At 38.2% G+C, this 19,872-nt stretch overlaps 1 protein-coding gene across 6 annotated transcripts in view; it reads right to left on the bottom strand.

Annotated features, from left to right (window-relative positions):
- MDGA2 (MAM domain containing glycosylphosphatidylinositol anchor 2) overlaps positions 1-19,872 on the bottom strand; it is a 782,115-nt gene that overhangs the window by 187,917 nt on the left and 574,326 nt on the right. The window lies entirely within an intron of this gene.

Below are 19,872 nucleotides of genomic sequence, written 5' to 3' on the forward strand. Positions count from 1 at the left end.
CCAGCTCTTTCTCACACTCTACATGTGCGGGCCTCGCTGTCTTCCAGAACCCCTGCTGCCCTGCGTGCTGAGATTGAGTGACCACTTTTATGATTACTTCGCCCATCGCTAGGCCGAGTTGGTTGTGCTCTCTTCCCGACCATGTGTTACGCTGTACACCCATTCAACCTGCACTCCTGGCTTTGCCCGATATTTTCTCTATGTCTGTATCCCTGACCAGACAGCTCCTTGAAGGCACAGACTTCTTTCTCTGTCGCTGAAACCTGCTGCCCTGTTTTCCCGCTTGGCACAGACAGGAAGTCACGAAACAATTGAGGAAGGAAGGGAGGGAGAGGGCGAGAAGGGTAAGAAAGTAAAAGGACAGAAACCATGAACATAAGAGATGTAACATAAAAGATATAAATCCTGAACATTTTAGAACAGAAATGATAAATAACAACGAAATGTAATCCTACAATTAGTTGCCCATACAAGTTGCAGAATCTTCTGGAAAATATATTGTTAGTAAGGATTTCAGATGCAGTGGATCTTGAGATGTGTGGGTTATCTGAGAGAGTTAAGAAAAAAAGATGCTTCTAATTTTCCTTTTCTTTCTCTTTTCATTTAAAGATTCAGACAAGCTATAAATTAAAAACAATGACAACAACAACAGAGGAAAGGGTTCATTTGAGGATAGGCCATTTAATTTTGTCATGATATTTTTATGTCCTTCTCTAATCAACGAAATTATTTTTTCTTAAAATATTGTCCCCAAAAGAAGTGAACTTCTTTTATTAAAAAATAAATTTAAAATCTTTAAATTTACAAAAAATTAAGTCTCACAATGGAGAGATTAGATTAAGTAGAAAAATGTGAAATGTCTGCACCTTATGAGATCCACATTTATTCATAATGTACTTGCTAGAAAAAAGTCCTTCCAAATAAAAACATAAAGACACCTTCTCTGACTTATAGTGTGTAGACTGCCCTTACTTTGATTTTTCTTATCTGAAACACTATGTAGGAGATGCTATCATCAGAGAAACTTGAAAAACATGATACTGCATCAACATTTCTCCTTCTAAAGATAAAGAAATAGACAAGTGATTTGAACAAACTGGTTTTCTGTCAACTCTTCCATTGTATTACAGATCATAAAATAAAACAGGTACAGAAAATGAAAATGTTTTCATTTCTTCATAGGGAAGGAAGCTGAGGAGGTTTCACCTTTAGTCTTTACTCAGAAAATGGCTAATTTTTCTAACTCAAAAGAATGCGGGAGAAGGATACTTCATCTGAACTATGTGAGACAATATCATGCTGTGTGAAACAAAGACATCAGAATATGTTTATTGTGGACCTGTTGGTTTAAAATATATAAATAATTACAGTGCACTTTAATAGTAGATATTGAAACAAAAGACATATTCCATTTAGTATAAAAATCATAATAAGTAAAATAATAAGTAGAATTGTCTCCAGAAGAACAATCAGACTCATATCTTCAAGAATCCTAAAATAAGTATAGCACTAATTTCATTATACCTTAGTTTTAGGGAGAAACAGTTTATGACACATACATATGTTTTAAAGAAGAATGTACAATCTATATTTAAAACATAAATAAATAAATAAGATTCAAAAAAATTGTGTGTTTATGGAAGTGCCTCCAGAAAGTCAGAAATTGAGAATTCTAATGCTGACCAGATCTATATAAACAAATTTAAAAAAGTAAAACTCACGGAAATACTGAATTTGCAAATATAACTAATCCAAATAAACCAAATAGACTGCAGTTTTGAAACCTCCAGAAACAATAGGTGAGTTAAAAAAATTTACCACAGACTTGATGTCAGTTTAATCCTTGGTGATCTACTGACTCAGAGTCCAAGGTTAGCAACATCCTTATTTCAGACCACATAGTTTTTTTTTTTTTTTTTTTTTTTAAGATTTTATTATTTCCTTTTTCTCCTAACACCCCCTGGTACATAGTTGTATATTCTTCGTTGTGGATTCTTCTAGTTGTGGCATGTGGGACGCCGCCTCAGCGTGGCTTGACGAGCAGTGCCATGTCCGCGCCCAGGATCCGAACCAACGAAACACTGGGCTGCCTGCAGCAGAGCGCGCGAAATTAACCACTCGGCCACGGGGCCAGCCCCTCAGACCACGTAGTTTTAAAGGAAAGACAGCCTATTGCACTTGAGTGCTCTCAGTGTCTGCATCAGCGGTTCTCAGTCTCTTTTTTGCCGATCATTACAGATAGATAAGCTTTGCAAGCATGAGACATGCACATGGATATATTCAGATTTTAAGGTTTTGAGAAATCAAAAAATAACTTTACAAGGAAGTAAAAAACTAAATAGTTTGCAATTGTAACAATTATTAATGACAGATCAGTAATGACTTATAATGGACTATGGGGTGAACAAAATAAACCATTGGCTAAGTGAAATTGTCAGCATGCTTTCTGTAACTGCACTCATTTTTCTCCCACTCAAGAAAGTATATTCAGTGTAAGTGAGAATAAGATGACTACTGTAATCTATATTTTAAAATCTCCATACATGAATATTGGAAATATTCTAATCATCATGGACCTCACAGCTGATTTGAACACATCACTAAGATTGGAAATAATTGCCTTAATACATGAAACATAAAAATGCGATGCTCTGTGACCATTGGGAAATATTCGTGTGACAATGTGAGGCATATTTGAGAATTTCCTTCATCTTAAAAATAATTCCAATCCAAGTCCCAAAAATACTTTTTAAGCTAATAAGTTTAACTCATTTTCTTAATAATTATGATTCAATTAAAATACATAGTAAGGTGTGCCTGAAAGACATTGAAGGTGACAAAAGAAATCCAACGTGCTAAAGACTCCGGACTTATGGACTTGCTGATATTTCTTTCCTTTGAGAGACCATCACTGGGAATGTATAACGTTTGATGAAAGACAGCAACACCCTGCAGCTCATTTCTCATGAATGGAATAAAGACCGCCAAAAGATAATTATTAGAAACAATTCCCATTTTAGAAAATCTCAGAGAGATAATATAGTGAATTATATGATATACAGCATAAAGAATTTTTTTTCGTAGTTGTTGTTTTAAAATATGCAAAATTTCCCTGAGCTGTAGGTTAATATAATATTATATCGCAGTGCTGCATTTCCCTCTGGATTATCATCCTCTTTATAAATGAATTACTAAAATCTAATTGACTGTCTTTTCTCTTCCTAAAAAGCTCTTATCATTTCTGAATTAATCTTTCTTAAAAATCTTGTCATTCTACCATTCAAATATCTTCAGGAGGTCTTATTTTCTAGAATAGGTCTAAATTCTATCGCTTGTTTTCCATCTTACCTGCCAAATCTTATTAAGCCGTAGTGCTTCTATGAAAAGCTCTCTATTCAATTTAGGCAGGGTTTTTGTCTGCTTAACAACTTTCATTCCCAGTCCTCACCTTCCTTCTTTCTCTCCAGGAATGACTTTGCCTTCACAACACCCACTCAATGACTCTCCACTCTTTGAAGCCCCAATTGAAGACTTCTGTTGTCTTAAGTCTTCCCTGATTTCTGTATCTTTCATTGATCCTCCACGTCTCTGAACTACAGTGTGCCCAATTCACTCTACATAGACCATGACAAAATGTGCCCTCCCTCACATGTGTGGCTAAAACGTCCCAAGGTCAGCACCTGGTTTTCTCTACTTCCTCAGAAGCTCCCACACCATGTGACCTTTTAAGGTATTTTAGAGGTGCTTAATAATTTCCTGATTGATTGATGGAGCACCAAGCAAGGTTATAAGCAACCAAAGTAAGAACTCTATTGATGAATAATCACCGCTTGATTATCCAAGGCTTAATTGTCAAGTATCTGAATTTCAAGATCATTTTTCACACATGAGCTTTATTTCTAATTTAAAAAAAATACAAAAAAACCCAATGTTTCTATAGGGTTAGCATTTCTACTAGATTTTAATTTAGTCACAGCAATGACACAGGAAGGTAAAATATTGGAAGCATTTGGTTGTATTGAGCAACTTGTTCATGCTAAGGCTCCCGTCTATTAGCAGTAAAGAAAACGCTAGTTGGCTCTATGACAGATGTCCACAAGCACCCATACTCTAAGATTTGTATTACCTACGGTCTTGTGGGTAAATCATACATGAAACAGGCTCTTATTTTAAAACATGTCCTCACACCTTCTGTTTTTGTCTATGATATGAACAAGTAGAAACACACCTTCTATCACTCTTTGTAAATAAAAATTGCCTTTTTTTTTGCACTGACATCTCCCCTTTTCTTTCTTTTACTGACTCACCTATAATAAACCAGGAGATAGTAATAAAACAGGATTGACCATGTTTTACAAATCTAGCAATAGAGCAGGAAGAAAGCATGGATTAAAAACAAACGGGAGGTTAAAATACCACAGCGTTTGCATCTGGAGATTCTGAGAGGAAATGTGCATGCATACACACACACACACACACACACACACACACACACGGTACTTATTTTCGAAAGAGTCGGAGAAAATCTTATTACAACGGTTTTGTTAGTTGTTGGAAACATATGGGGAGAAGCAGGAACCTGGGAGGGTTTGCTACTGGAAGATGGAGGGCCATGCAGTGCCATTCAATCAGGAAAACAGGGTTGGCAGGCGACAGCTGTGGCTGCTCCGACTGCCCTCTCCCAGCAGGTGTTGCTATGGCACAGGCATAGTTTCTGAGGGATTCAACAGAACACAAAGCATGCGAGGAAAGAACAAAATGGAAAATCACTCTCTGAGTGGCATTCATATTTTTCCTGCTGCACAAGCTACAAGGCCAGTAGCAAATAAACGCAGGTTCTATTCTTGCTGCTTCATAAACAGATATGCGAATGGGACCTTAGGTTGAGGCTGCTTATGTGGCATTTGGTTAAGTTTAGTTTTCGAGTATGTTGAATTGTTACAATCATCGCATAATTTGGTTTTCTGACTGGAATTTATAATAAAATATTTTCTAGAATCTTTAAAATAAACCTTCATTAACAGAGAATTTTCTTCTAATCTGTTTGGGTAACCATATGAAAGCATTCTTTTTTCTGTTTTTAGCCTCCCTACCTTGACTTACTGTTTGTCATGCACCAAAATAAAGGAGTGAGTGATGGTCACTGATTAAGTATATAAAGTTTCACATGTGGAAAACTTTTTTTTTTTAAACAACTGAAAAAAACACCAAGAGCAAGACAGTTCTGCTTGACAGTGACTCAAATTATGTTAAAATTTTAACCTAATTACTTTTAGCAAATCATGTTAAAATTTTAGCAAGGACTAGACTGAGAATGTTGGAAGGAATACAGATGCAAAAGAAGCACTTGTTTTTTTCTGTAATGAGAAGGGAAGCATAATAAGAGTCAAAAAATCAAATAAAGACCTAAGATCTTTAATTAGTAAGATACGTCTCGGTTATTTGATGAAGAGAGACTCTATAACCATTTCTGGGAAATAGGGAACCGCTTCGTCTATTAACTCTCTACCTTTAATCAAATTCCATTTCATGCTTGGTATGTGATATTTTTTAAATGATGCAGAGTACAACTGAAAAACTATAGTTATTTGAGTATAAGCAATGATTAAGAATTTCAACTTTAAAGGTTGAATATTGCGTTCTAAACATTTATTATACAAACCAAAAATAAGAAGCAGGAGAGAGTTCCTATAGCTCAAAGGTAGCTCAGAGATTCTCAAATTTCTGCAGTTCTTATATTGCATAACGTATTTGTGTCCTTGCCTACTGGCTCTTAAAAATAATGCCATGATTTATCCAAATACATTTATATGTGTATATAAATGCACTATCCCTTATATTAGTAGCAAATATTCCGGGAGTAGTAAAAGCAGGAGTGCATATATGAAAACTTGCCCTGTGCTAGAGCTAATACCAATTCATTTTAACACACATGTTTGAGCCCCTTCAATAGGCAAATATGCTTGAGATAAATTAGGCCACTCACTATCTTCAAAAATTACACTATGCATCAAGGAAACTGGTAAATAGGGAAGATTGTTGGCAACAGGTAATTGCTCATAATTATTTTCAATCAGAAGACCTTTCTTAATAGACGTGGAGAGTTTGGAAGAGTTATAAGTGTACAAGATTAGAAATTTGACTTGGGCTCAGGGCCCAACCCACTCACCAGCTGTGCAATCTTAGGTCGCCTCTATCTGTTTTCTCATCTGCAAATGAGGCTGATGGAAAGGGGGACTTACGGAGCTCTACCCCCCCCCCCCGCCAAGTGTGTGACCCTGGGACAGTTAGCTAACCTGTATCTCTCAGTTTACTCTAAGTAAAGTGAGCGTACCAGTACCCACTTCATGTCTTTTTAGAATTGAACAGTATAATATACAAAAAATCTTAAGCACAAGGTCTAGCATATAGTAAATACTCAACATTTGTCAGTTATTATGTTTTCTTACCAATGTCTTTTATTACTGTGGTATTGATGACTGCACTTTATTGTTACACATATATTTCTATATTGAGGGCAAAGATTCTGTCTCATTCATCCCTATGATATCCCAAGTCCTGAGCATGGGTACACATAGCGTCAATGAGATCTTTTATAATTTATATATATATTTACATATATATAAATCAGTCTCATTGCCATTGTCAGTTGTCTTGGAGATACGTATGCATTTCGGACGAGGACACTACCTGAAGGAGATAACATTTGGAAAGGATGGGAATGAACTTTTCTAATCCTTATAGTCAGAGGCATCCCGCACTGCCATCCAAGGAAAGAAGCTCGCGTTTGTCTGCCATTAGACATAGTAATTTGATCCATGTGTATGGACAGCATCATCAAATGACACATTGTACAGATATCCCAGCTCTCATTCTATTTCCATGAAGTAATCAGGTTTGGACATTCCTAAGTACATCTAGTTCTCCCTTATGAGGATGACAAAACGTCAGTGCTGTCCATTTTCACAAAGGTCAGGGTGTTGCCGTGAAAACCAGAGACCAGTAAGTAAAAGTGACCTGCCTGATTATTTTAATTATGTGCTTGCTTTCCTGTGGATGAAGGAATTCTAAATCAAAGGCAGGATAAGCTACAAATTATACATCAACTGTGTTTTATGAAAGCATGGCAAAAGAAAGATGCTTTAAAGCAATCCACAATTTATTTTGCTTTCTAGAGCAACTGTTGCTCACAGTGGTAAACTCGTCAACGCAGAATGGCTAGAAAAACCAATTTACTTCTATAATAAAAAGGCTATTTGTTTCCTGTAGAATCCATGTGACATTGTTAGGCCTCTTTATAAATGATCACTCTGGACAATGCCTGTGGTTTACAAATTCCCTAATTACACCACTGATCATGGACCACTGAATATGCCTTATCCTGTGGAAATAGAGACTATTGCCATTTTTAATAAACACTTTGACATAAAATGAAGCTAGCTCTTTTCATGCTTTGTCAAGAGCAAAATGAAATGACCAGTGAACACAATGTTCGATCAACAGATCAGGGACACATGTTCTTTAGAGCAAATAAGGTTTAATTAACAGATCCATTAGTAGCTAACTGGTCAATTAAAAAATAGGAGGAGGGTTTTCTTATCAGACATAAAGACTTTATTAACAAATATTCTACCAATGCATGATTGCATTTTATGATCCACTCTGCCAGTCTGTAGAAGTATACAATGCTACAATAAAAATATGGCCTAATTTTTTCCTTTTGAGGAAGATTAGCCCTGAGCTAACATCTGCTGCCAATCCTCCTCTTTTTGCTGAGGAAGACTGGCCCTGACCTAACATCCATGCCCATCTTCCTCCAGTTTACATGTGGGACGCCTACTACAGCATGGCTTTGCCAAGTGGTGCCATGTCTGCACCCAGGATCCCAACCGGCAAACCCCGGGCCGCCGAAGCCGAACATGCGCACTTAACCGCTGCGACACCGGGCTGGCCCCTGTGTGCTGTAAGTTTTAATGTATATTCTAGGGTTACTATTAATATTTAAATTATGCCACTCAGGAATACACACCCCAGATGTGGTTAGGTAGCACCTTACAGACCCACATCTTGGGTCCACTCTTCTCGAAAAGCTGGGACAAGATGAGCATCGTTAAGTTGAGCTGCACTGGAGGACTTTCAGCCCAGCATCATGTTGAAAGCAGTCTTCTTTGGTGAAATGAATACTATTCAAGCTATGTGCCTTGGTTAGAATAGGGTAAGGCCTCTCCCACTTTCATTAGCGGGATATGAGTTTGGACAATGGGACCTCACACCCTAACACACTTTGGAGCGAGGTTCTCAGAGAAGGGGAGAGTGTTGTGCCCGCCACGAACAGAGGACTTGGTCACAGGACACAACTAGAAGGTCGCCCGAATCTCCTGCAGAATATTTAACACCTGCCTATAGTGATCCTTTTGTGCAAGGCCCTGGTCAAAGGGTGAAACTGAATATCAGAATCATCTGAGACAGTAAAAGCAAATATCCTTTTAATGTAAGATGATATAACATTTTACAGCATGCTGTCAGCTCCTAGATTGCATTTGGAATCTAAGATTGTAAACTGAAATCAGGATGTGTCTACAGGACGTGAGCAAGTGCGTGAGCTTTGGCACTATTTCCCCCTCTCTCTCAGGTAATCTATAAGTGTCCTCAATATTTCAAAGCTATGCCAATAATTGAGACATTTAGAAATCTTTTAAAAATGTTTTACAAACTAGGTATCCGGGAGCTGTCCTAACAATCTTTTATTGTTTTATTTATTTATTTATTTTTAGATTGGCACCTGGGCTAACAACTGTTGCCAATCTTCTTTTTTTTTTTTTCCTGCTTTATCTCCCCCAACCCCCCTGTACACAGTTGTATATCTTAGTTGCATGTCCTTCTAGTTGTGGGATGTAGGATGCTGCCTCAACGTGGCCTGATGAGCGGTGCCATGTCAGCACCCAGGATCCGAACCCTGGGCCATCGCAGCGGAGTGCGCGAACTTAACCACTCAGTCACGGAGCCGGCCTCCAAGCTTTTATTTTTTTTAATTTAAAAATAGATATTCAGAATTCAGAAGCATCCCAAAATTGCACCACTAAAATGCCAATTGTAATGATTTAAAAAAAAAATTTATTTAATTTCTTTCCTAAGCTCACTGATATCCCACCGTGAAGGATGAAAAATTAAGACTACAGAAATTAATGAAGCCCTTTTAATATTAAAATGTATTCATTTGTAAGCAGATTTTAGGGGAAAAGTTCTTGGCACTACTGGTAGCTCTAATTTCCATTTTGGAGCTCTTGAAAGAAATTGCTTTGACTTAAGACATTCCAAAATGTAAAATGAAACCTAGATACTACAAATGTAACAGTTGTTCCATCCAATGCTGGATGATCTAGAATTCTACACCTTTTGCTACCACATAGAGCAAAATGGTGATCCAACTGTTAGTCTCCTGGCAACGTCTATTTATTTCTCTGTTCCTCAACTGATAATGGTAGATTGGTAGTGTCACCTATGAACACAAAAATCTAAAGTGTTACCCTGATTACATAAGTAGTAAATGTAACACCACTTCCCACAGCTCTATCTTCTCTAGTCAAAAGGTCCAGGGTGAGTGCTGGTAACAGACCTTTAAATAATACACCCTAAATTATATTCCATTCCAAACTATAAATTTGATGGAGACATTTATTCTCCGTCAGTTAATGTATATATGTGTCATAAGTCTTTCTTTAATTCTAGTAAATTATTGCTAGTTACTAGAATTTTAAATGTAAATTATGGAACCAACTAATGGTGTTCAGTCCTCATTAGATTAATCTATATTTAGTCATTTAAAATTCAAATAGTTTCCATGTCCCCATTGATGGCATTTATAAATATAAATAAATATTTTTATATTTATAAAATATAAAATATAAATTTTACTCTTTATAAAAATAAAGAGTATAGGAAGCATAAATTGGTTATTCTTTCCTATTTCTTACTGACTTGTTCTTGTCTGAATGTAATCTGGAAGTTTCAAAAAGCGTTTAACGCTTCCAGGGAAGGAAATCCTGCACACAGGACTCAGTAATTAGACAACAGCTAATTAGCCCTGTTACACTATAACTTGTAGGGTAGAACCCTTGTGCCGATATTTGGGGAAAAAAGTGTTGGGTATTTTAAGATGATAATTGGAGAAAAATTGTAAATCCAATGCTATTTCCATAATTACATAGATTCAATTTTATGGGAGAAAATTCTAATATATAAACATAATTAATGTTTACTGAACTATTATAAAAAATAGAGAATTAATCTAATGCAGCCAACCTTTTTGCGTTTATGACCTCCCAAAAAGTAGTAGAAATATTGATAAAATTTATGCTTCTGAAAATAACTTACAACTTAAGACGGGGCCAACTAAAAAGGTTTCAAATGTTCCCTCACTCCCTTAAATGATCTCATTAAAAAGAGAATTAAGTGTAATTGTTACTTTCTGTAAACCTCTCTTTCTTATTCTCTCTCTTCTTTCCACCCTTCCTTCCTCCTTCAATTCTCAATCCTTTCACCTGAAGGAAAATAAGAGCTCACTTCCACTATCAAAATCCATGCATCAGTAGTAAAGTATCTGGGTCGAATGTAATCCCTCACACGCGTCCCCATGCTGAGGAAGAGGTACTGAAGGCCGTAGCGGCACTGTAAATACAGGAAAGTTTCCACTGGAGGTTCCCCTATTCTGCACAAACTGAGGAGCTCTTTTTCCTTGATTTTTATGACCACTCTTTTTTCATCTTCTTCATGGTTTCTGCTTTTTTCCCAACATTTCCTTGGGTATTTTTTTTTAATCTTTGCTTCATATTGTCTTCTTGGATAAGCTCATCCACTTCCATTTAATGCAATTGCTTATGAAACGCATGTTTTACTTCCGACCTTTCTCCTGGTTGTCAAATCCAACTTTCTAATTGGTTACCAGAAACACAAGGATATCTTGCCAACCTCTCAGCTAGATTAATCCCAAATCAATGTGTTCTCTCAAGCCTCTCCTACAACCTAAAACCTCTCACTCAGAATGTGGTATTACTGTATTCTAAACAACTGAGTATGACATTCTGCAATCATAGCTATACAACGTAACTTGGAAGGGACTGAAGAACTCATCTAAGCAAATGGTTTGAACTACGTCTGTTTAATACTTTGTGCACATGTATATGTGTGTGAATTTGACCCAGAATCCTTTGCCCAAATATAGCCTTATGTAGAAGTTCTATATATAAAAGAGATATATATTTAGCTCTGATTGACATTAGAAGGGGAAAAAGGGGATCAAATTCTCAGCTGGCTATTTACCTTCCCCCTGCAGTTCAGAAGCTCTCAAGAGTATCCCCCCAAAATCTCTAGTTATCATTGGAACACCATTTGGAAGTCACTTACCCAGTCCCTTTATTCTACAGATGCAAAGTTTTGAGCTCCAGCCAGACCCAAGGTCCTAAAGCTATTAAGTGGTAAATTTGGGCCTGGCCCCAAGTCCAGGGCTCCGTGCCACGTGAAGCTGCCTCATGTCAGTCAGTCACTCTCTTAAACTGACTCAAGAAAATTGGTCACTGCCTTAACTGTCCCTTAATGGGAGAGGTTGTGAGTGTTCCTCAGCATCTCATCTGTTTCCTACCAATCTCTTCAGCTGAATAAATAGCTCCCCCATCACTGCCCCTCCCCTCACACACTCCAATCTGCAGACTCTTTTTTTTCTTATGTTCCTTTATTTTCCATTCTATTTCCTCAAACTCTTCCTTAAAAAATTCCAAAACTGTAGTCCAGAGATAAGGAATCTAAGATGCAAAGAGATTAACTGACTTCCCAGATGAAGTTCCCAAGCGAGCCTCATGTTGTCTCTATTAGCTAAGCCTTCTGTATCTTTCCCCCTCGCACCTGACACACCCATAAAGCACTGCTTGTCCCCATTACCTTATGACTTGCTAAGAATAATCTTCCGCCTCCTCTCTCCCATTCTCTCTAAATGACTCACCGAACACCTCCTCAGAATGCAAAGGTAGTCCACACTGCTGAGGACACAGAGGAATAGTTTTCTTTGCCCAAGGGATTGATCAACTCTGAAGCCTATGGAATGTCTCCTGAACTCTCTTTTATTTCTCCACCATTCTCGCTCTAATTGGCTCCTTTTGGAACTCTGCAGATTCATCCAAGAAATAGGTCCCCAAAACACCAATCTGATCATAGTGCTCCCTTGATAAAATTCTGTGTTCGTTCTTGATTGTATGAATGAGATCTGATGACATTCATTTTCTTCTAAGATCTAGTGCCAGATAATCCTCATTCTTAATCCAGCTCAGAGCCACCTGCTCTATGGAAGGAACTCCTGCTGACCAGATTCAACAACTTCATCCTGTGTGCTTCTATATCACTCTGATAGTTCATAAGGCAAATTCTAGACTGTACCCGTTATTAAAGTTTTTCAAGTTTATTCCCATTGGGATACAAATCCATTATGAATTAGGTCCTACACATTTTTATCTCTTCCTATATCCCCTTTCCTATAGTGGTTGTTGAATAAATATTTTTTGGATTGAATATGCACTATATTTTGTGAATTAATCCCAGAATTGTGGGTGACAACTATACTTAATTTCTCTTGACTATGTTATAATACGTGGCATTATTCTGACCTGCGTTGTCAGCTAACTTGCCTCTCAAATTTAAATTTCCAAGCCTCAGTCTTCCTCCTCTAAGGGCAGTTTCTTTAGGGCTGAGAGCTTGTGAAATAAAGGTCAGATAGACCAAATGGAAGGAAAGACCACCAATGACATGAGCTGTAAAAGACGTGAGCTGTGGGTTTCCTATCTTCAGTAAGAAAACATCAGAAGTTTCAGAAGCTCTTTGTAAACTGCTCCCATCTGATCTGTCACACCTTTATTTTGTGCAATTTTAGCAATTTTTCTCTTAGGTCATTTAGCACATTCTGCTATGGCACTTGTCAAGCCTTCTGAAGGCATTTTTACCCTAAAAATATTCAGGCACGGACTTTTGACTATTTGCATGGTTGATATCAAAGACAACAGGGAACTGGACATAAGCTCCAAACACCACTGGGTCCACCAATGCTACTTGAAGCTAAGTGATAAGAGTAGTAATAATACGATCAGTCAATAATATTTGATGTGGACAACTGACATTTTCTCAAACTGACTTAAGTGTGAGCATAAACATCTTTAGGGAATTTTGCTATTTCTGCAATTTTTCTTATTTTAAACATACAATCTGAATAAAAACCATAACACCTATTCAAACAAAGATTCCAGACAAGTCCCCGAGTTGGTCCCAACATCTCCAGACTGTTGCATTTACACGTCTCCTTTGTAGAAAATCTGTATCATCCACTGAACAATAAAGACTAACATAAGGGAGCACAAGAAATAATTCCAAACTATTAAATAATTTTTAAATAAAACAATTTAAGTAGATAAACCTATTTTCAAACAGGTAATATTAAGAATATTCCTCTTGGTGAATTTTGCATACCTAAATATGCATTTACATAGCCATGGCTAACATATAGGCTAACGTTAGTACCATCCTTTACTGAAAGCACAGGTGAAAGGAGTTAGGCATCTCTATGAGCGTGCAGAGCCCAATATTTCCCAAGGAGTGTTCTGTGTACATGGTCAGTAAAAACAGTATTTTGTAGTTCAGTGTCTCTGTGGGAAATCCACTGAGCACAATAGCAATTTAAGGCTCTAAGTACCACAGTACAGATATCTGTTAACCACATTTAGTTCCAGTCCCAATGCTATAGCCGAAGAGGAAAGCCTTTGAACAGAAAATGGGAAAGGCTACAGAAGAGACAACTGCCTGTTTTTTAGGGTGACAATCTCCCTACTGACACACTGCTGAAGACATCTTCCTCCTTCCTGGCCCGTATCAGGAACAGATACAATACCCCTTCCAATAAGCACCAGAGTCAACCGAGAGAGAGGAAGCTTCAGCACTGAAATTCTGCTTGTCTGAGCCGGTCCTGCCCAAGGCCAGTGGGAAAAGGAGCCAGTCAACCCTTCCGAAAAGAGGAAACTGGCTCCATAACCAGGAGACTGAAGTTCAGAATGCATCTCATTTTTTTAAAGTTGCGTTTTTTTCATTGTCTCCTCAGCCATTCATTTTTTTTTCCTTTTAATGTAGAAATAGAGTTAAAAGATAGATGAAAGTTTACAAACAGAATTAGGGATAGCACCAGAAAATCTTGTATGTTAGAAAGGAGACTTGAGCAATTGCAAAGTAATCTCAGAAATGCTTGCAGCATAATTCTAGAACTTGGACCACCCTAACGTGATCAGCTTGAGAATGATCAGCTTAATAAGAGACCCAATAAAATATACACATAAATGGGGCCAGCCTGGTGGCACAGCTGTTAAGCATGCACATTCCTCTTCAGCGGCCTGGGATTCACTGGTTCAGATCCGGGGGTGTGGACATGGCACTGCTCATCAAGCCATGCTGTGGAGGCGTCCCACGTGTAAAGTAGAGGAAGATGGGCACAGATGTTAGCTCAGGTCCAGTCTTCCTCAGCAAAAAGAGGAAGACTGGCAGCGGCTGTTAGCTCAGGGCTGATCTTCCTTAAACAAGAAAAAGTATATATATATACACATAAGTGAGGAATAAGGAAAACTGACACTTTGCCTCAATGTATAGAAAATATTAAAATGTGTGATTAGACAAATAACAGTTACTCATATGTGGGTTTAGATTAATTTCCTAGTAAGTCCATAGAGCTCAGCTTTGTTACTATTTTATGTCTTAATAGGGTTTCAAAAGTCTAGGTTACAGGGGTTGGCCTAGTGGCATAGTGTTAAGTTCGTGTGCTCTACTTCGGCAGCCCAGGGTTCGCAGGTTTGGATCCTGGATGTGGACCTACACACGGCTCATCAAGCCATGCCTTGGTGTCATCCCATATACAAAGTAGAGGACGACTGGCATGGATGTTGGCTCAGGGACCATCTTCCTCAAGCAAAAAGAGGAAGATTGGCAACAGATATTAGCTCAGGGCCAATCTTCCTCACATACACACAAAAAAGTGAGGTTAGGGATCAGCATAATATGGCCCACCATCTGTTTTTGTAAATAAAGTTTTATTGGAACACAAGTGTGCCCATTCATTTTATTGTCTGTGGCAGCTTCTGTACTATAACAGCAGAGTAGAGTAGTCATGACAGAAAGTACATAGCCTGCAAAGCCTAAAGCACTTACTATCTAGCCCTTTACAGAAAAAGATTCCTGACCTCTGTTCTCCATCATTAATCTGGAGGTCATGGACTGAACCTCACAATTTTGCAGTCAAGGAAGAAGGTAAATTTTTCTGTGTCCAATTACGTAACTCTTGACTACATAGAAGCTTCCTCAGATCAAAGCATTATCAGGTCTCACATGTGACAGTCTTACTAATGACCTCCTCTAACATAACACTGCCTACCTTCACTAGACTCATCCTATACAACTTCAAGTTTTTGTCTTTGTTTTTTCTTTTTGGTGAGGATGATTGGCCCTGAGCTAAGATCTGTTGCCAACCTTTCCCTTTTTGCTTGAGGAAGATTGTCGCTGAGCTGACATCTCTGCTGATCTTCCTCCATTTTGTATGTGGGATGCCACCTCAACATGGCTTGATGACAGTGTGTATGTCCGCACCTGGGATCTGAACCTGTGAACCCCGTGCTGCCAAAGCAGAATGCACGAACTTAATCACTATGCCACCAGGCCAGCACCTATAATGTATTTGTTAAGTTATTTGCAGTCTAGCCAGATAAATTATAGCTTCAGCAGTGATAATAATAAAAATTGAAATATATCAATATAACTTGCTTATATTAACATCAATTAATATTAATTCTACATAGCAAGAAATGCAAAAAGAATAGCAAGAAATGAAGAATCACATAATATCCCTGGGACTTTCTTCATCTCGTATATTTTGTCAAATGTACCCTCCATCCACTGTCAGTATCACAATGCTACTTCATCAAGATGTAACTCAAATGTCATTTTTCTATGACACTTTCCAGTGTCTACACTGAGAAAAGCATTCACAATTCCTAGAGAAGTCTGATCAAACTTTAAGGATAGCCTTCATCCCACTACATATGGTGCCTAATTTCTAAGTCATCTGAAAACTAAGTAGTTTGACACCTTAGATCGTAACGTCCTCACGGGCAAGGCCCGCTTTTCCATCACCATGTGACAAAGACCCAGATCCAGAGCAACAACAGTAAAAGAATCTACGAGAAACATGAATTTTAAATTGACAAAACAACAAATGCTCACAACAAAACGATCTGAAAGTTTACAGAATCAGGAGGAAAAAAAGTTTCTAATGTTGAAGTAATGTGAAAATAAGACAATCTCTCACGACACATATCACAATTTTTGTTATTCAATCAAATGCATGAGGCAAACTTCAAATCATTGTCTTTAAAAATATTAATAATTCTGCAAACTAGGATTTACCTTCCTGACACATTTTACATTTCAATTTTAAAAGTCCTCAAAGCATATCTGGAGATGTGGGCCTGTCATGAAACCAAACGGTTTCCAACTGTATCACGCAGAAGAGCCGGATGGTACGTCCTCCTCGTCGTAATAACTTTCATATATGTCTCTTAAGACACAGTAACACGAGGATTTAAGGTAAGATTTTGCACGAAAAACAAAAAGTTCAGAAATTTATTCAAGGTTTAAAATGTTTCCCTAAAATAGCTGATATTTAACATAAAGAAAATGTTAACACATAAGAAAACCACTGACTACGTGATCCATCCAACTTCGGTAAGATAGTAATAATTTAAGTAGCAAAACCCAGAGTCTGAGCAGTCCGCACAGATTCACTCTGTCATAACAGGAGTTTCCTCCTCTGACTTCACTCACCCAGTTTGTGGGGATTTCCTCTGAATGCTATATGGTTCGTTACAGGAAGGAATTAATATAGGACAGCATCTTCCTCCGTTCTCCAGCCTGTTCATTCTCACTGTTCAGACTCTGCCGCAGGAATATCTCTACATTCCACAGTAAAGCACTGCTTTAAGTGTCATCTTCTACCATGTGGGGATAAAAATCGTTTTTATTGCTATCATTTGAATCACGCAATCTCAGGTTTAGAGATCTTTATACTGTACTCTGGTTTTCCGCTCTGCTGTAAGCAAAATGGGAGCATCAGAACCCGTTTCAGCATGAAGACAGAGCGTGTAATCGCCTTCAGTGACTCATCCTTTAGGTTAAAGGTCGTCTTCTCCAGGCCTCCCTATCAAAATACAATCCCCTGCACAGGCCAGCCCCACGAGCATGCCACCTGCACAGCCACGCTGAGGGGGCCCCACACTTGGATTAAGGCTCTGATGTTGCCATCGTGGAATTCTTAGCAAGTTCTGAACAAGGGACCCACTTTTTTATTTTCACTGCACACCACGAGTTGTGCAGCCGGTCCTGCATCTGAGAGGTATAACATATTACATCACAGTATAAAGTGATCTGTTGAACAACTTTTTTTAAAGTCAGTAGGGAATTAAAATAAGAACAGGAAGAGAGACGCCAAATATCTATCTTGCGGAGGTAACAGAAGGACGACAGGAAACTTGAAAGGACAGCGATGTGTGCAAATTAGCTCATTTCTTTTTTTAATAACTACTTACTGAGTACCTACTAAGCGTCATGTATTGTTCCCGATGCTGAGATTACAACAATGAACAGGACAAAGTCCCAGACTCCACAAGCTTCCACTCTAGGGAGGAGACGGACCCTGACCAGGTCTGCCTGTGGTTGGTGGGAGCGGGACAGCAAAGGGGAATGTTCTGGAAGAGGACGTAACATACCTCCTTTATCTCTAGTATGGTTACCTTTGGTAACCAGACCAAATGATAATACTTAAGAAACTTTACTATAACTCAACTTTTATTACTAAGAGGCATTTATTATTTTCTGCTTTTCTGATCATCTTTTGGTATTTTCCTTTTAGGATTTTTGAAAATTTCATGAATCACTGCAGGTTATTTTTTCTACTTTGTCATTTACAAAGTGTGGTTTCAAATAGGCAACATAACTAGTCTGCTTAAAAATGAACGTTCGGGGGCGGCCTGGTGGTGCAGCGGTTAAGTTCCCACGTTCCGCTTCTCAGAAGCCTGGGGTTCGCCGGTTCGGATCCCGGGTGCAGACATGGCACCACTTGGCAAAAGCCATGCTGTGGTAGGTGTCCCACATATAAAGTAGAGGAAGATGGGCACAGATGTTAGCTCAGGGCCAGGCTTCCTCAGCAAAAAGAGGAGGATTAGCAGTAGTTAGCTCAGAGCTAATCTTCCTCAAAGAAAAATGAACGTTAGGACTAATTTGTGAGTAATTATATAATGCTCCTTTCTTCTCTCCATCCTGTGCTCTTTTTTTTGTCTGTTTAGTGGATTATGCAGTGTGCTCCCATCCAACAAGTCCCTTTAGATAGGAGCATTGATTCCTTGGATCTGGGTTAGTTACACTGGTTCTGAAAAAGAACCAAGAAAACAAAACCAGGCCAACAACCAACCAAAGCAAAGCTTATAATTAAGTGGAGACCACTTCTGGAAGACGGTCCCTCCTAAATAAGGACAAATGATCTTGGACCTTTACAAACTTGTTCTTACGCTTATAGGAAATATCACAGTGGATGTCACCTAGCACACGGATGTAGGCAATCAATGGATATTTGTTGATTGAATACATAAACCAATGATGACTGACTGAGCATACCAACAGCTTTCCATTAGACATCCTAAAATAAGTCCATCCCCTCGTGCTAGCACCATTTGAAATATAGGTTAGATAAAAAATAGTGATTGTTGTTGCTTTACCTAGAAAAGGACATCTGTCCAAACACAATAATTCTCATCACTGTAACTTCCTTTATGTTAATTGTAGCTGATAAAAATGGAATATTCCTTAGAAATAATGGAGAGTGGTGAGAAGCAAGCTCACGTGTCAGCCTGAAATGTGGACCTGTATCCTTTGAGGGGTGAAATCAACCCCGTGTGCGCTGCAATTTGGAATCATGAGAAAACGCACAGTCACAGGTCAATCTGTTAACGTACAAAAGTCAAAATGCTGTCTGACTAGAAAGCAAAAGCCAACAGTTTAAATTGCCTCAAAACAGAGTGTGTCTGGTAGCTACATTTGTGCTCCATGTTTTCAACACACACTATTCACCCTTGGATTATATAAGAATCTTAAATTAAAATTCAATCTGGTAACAAGCTGGCAAAACAAAGAAAGCTACTTTGGACTTCTCCAAATGCACGCTGACAGCCGTTCACAGAGTCACAGGCTTTCCGCCATCCTGGGAGTCTGGCTAGCGGGCCCCCCCCCCCCCGCCCCGCCGAAGCCGTGCACGTGTCCTCATCTACAGATGCACAGGGAATTGAGGGAAAAGTGAGGACATAGCTTTGTTTTTAACCTTAGAAGGAATTTCACTCCAATATATTTTTATATTTAACCATTCTCACTGTGAAGAGATTCTATCATAAGGTTCTTCCAAAGGTCACATGTGATGACAACTTTAACACTTTTACCATTGGCTTTTGTTGGTGGAAAATGCATTTCTGATATATCTTATATTAAATATTCCAATTATCTCTCGGTATTTTCTTAGGACTGTATAGTTTCTGTTTGTTTAAAATTTCTGAGAATTATCTCAACTCTTTAGACATTTACTGTTTAACTTTATTAATTAATATAATTTAAGGCTCTACAGAAGGCTCCTAATTAATTATCCAAAAAAAAAACCCCAAAACTGGTACTATTTAACCTAGGAGCCTATACCGATCACAGCCAATGCTACTGATTTTATTTGCAGTATTTCTGTAAGAGCTCATGTAAATCTAAATCAAA

The sequence above is a fragment of the Equus caballus genome, chromosome 1 (genome assembly GCF_041296265.1).
Source record: "Equus caballus isolate H_3958 breed thoroughbred chromosome 1, TB-T2T, whole genome shotgun sequence".
NCBI lineage: Eukaryota > Metazoa > Chordata > Mammalia > Perissodactyla > Equidae > Equus > Equus caballus.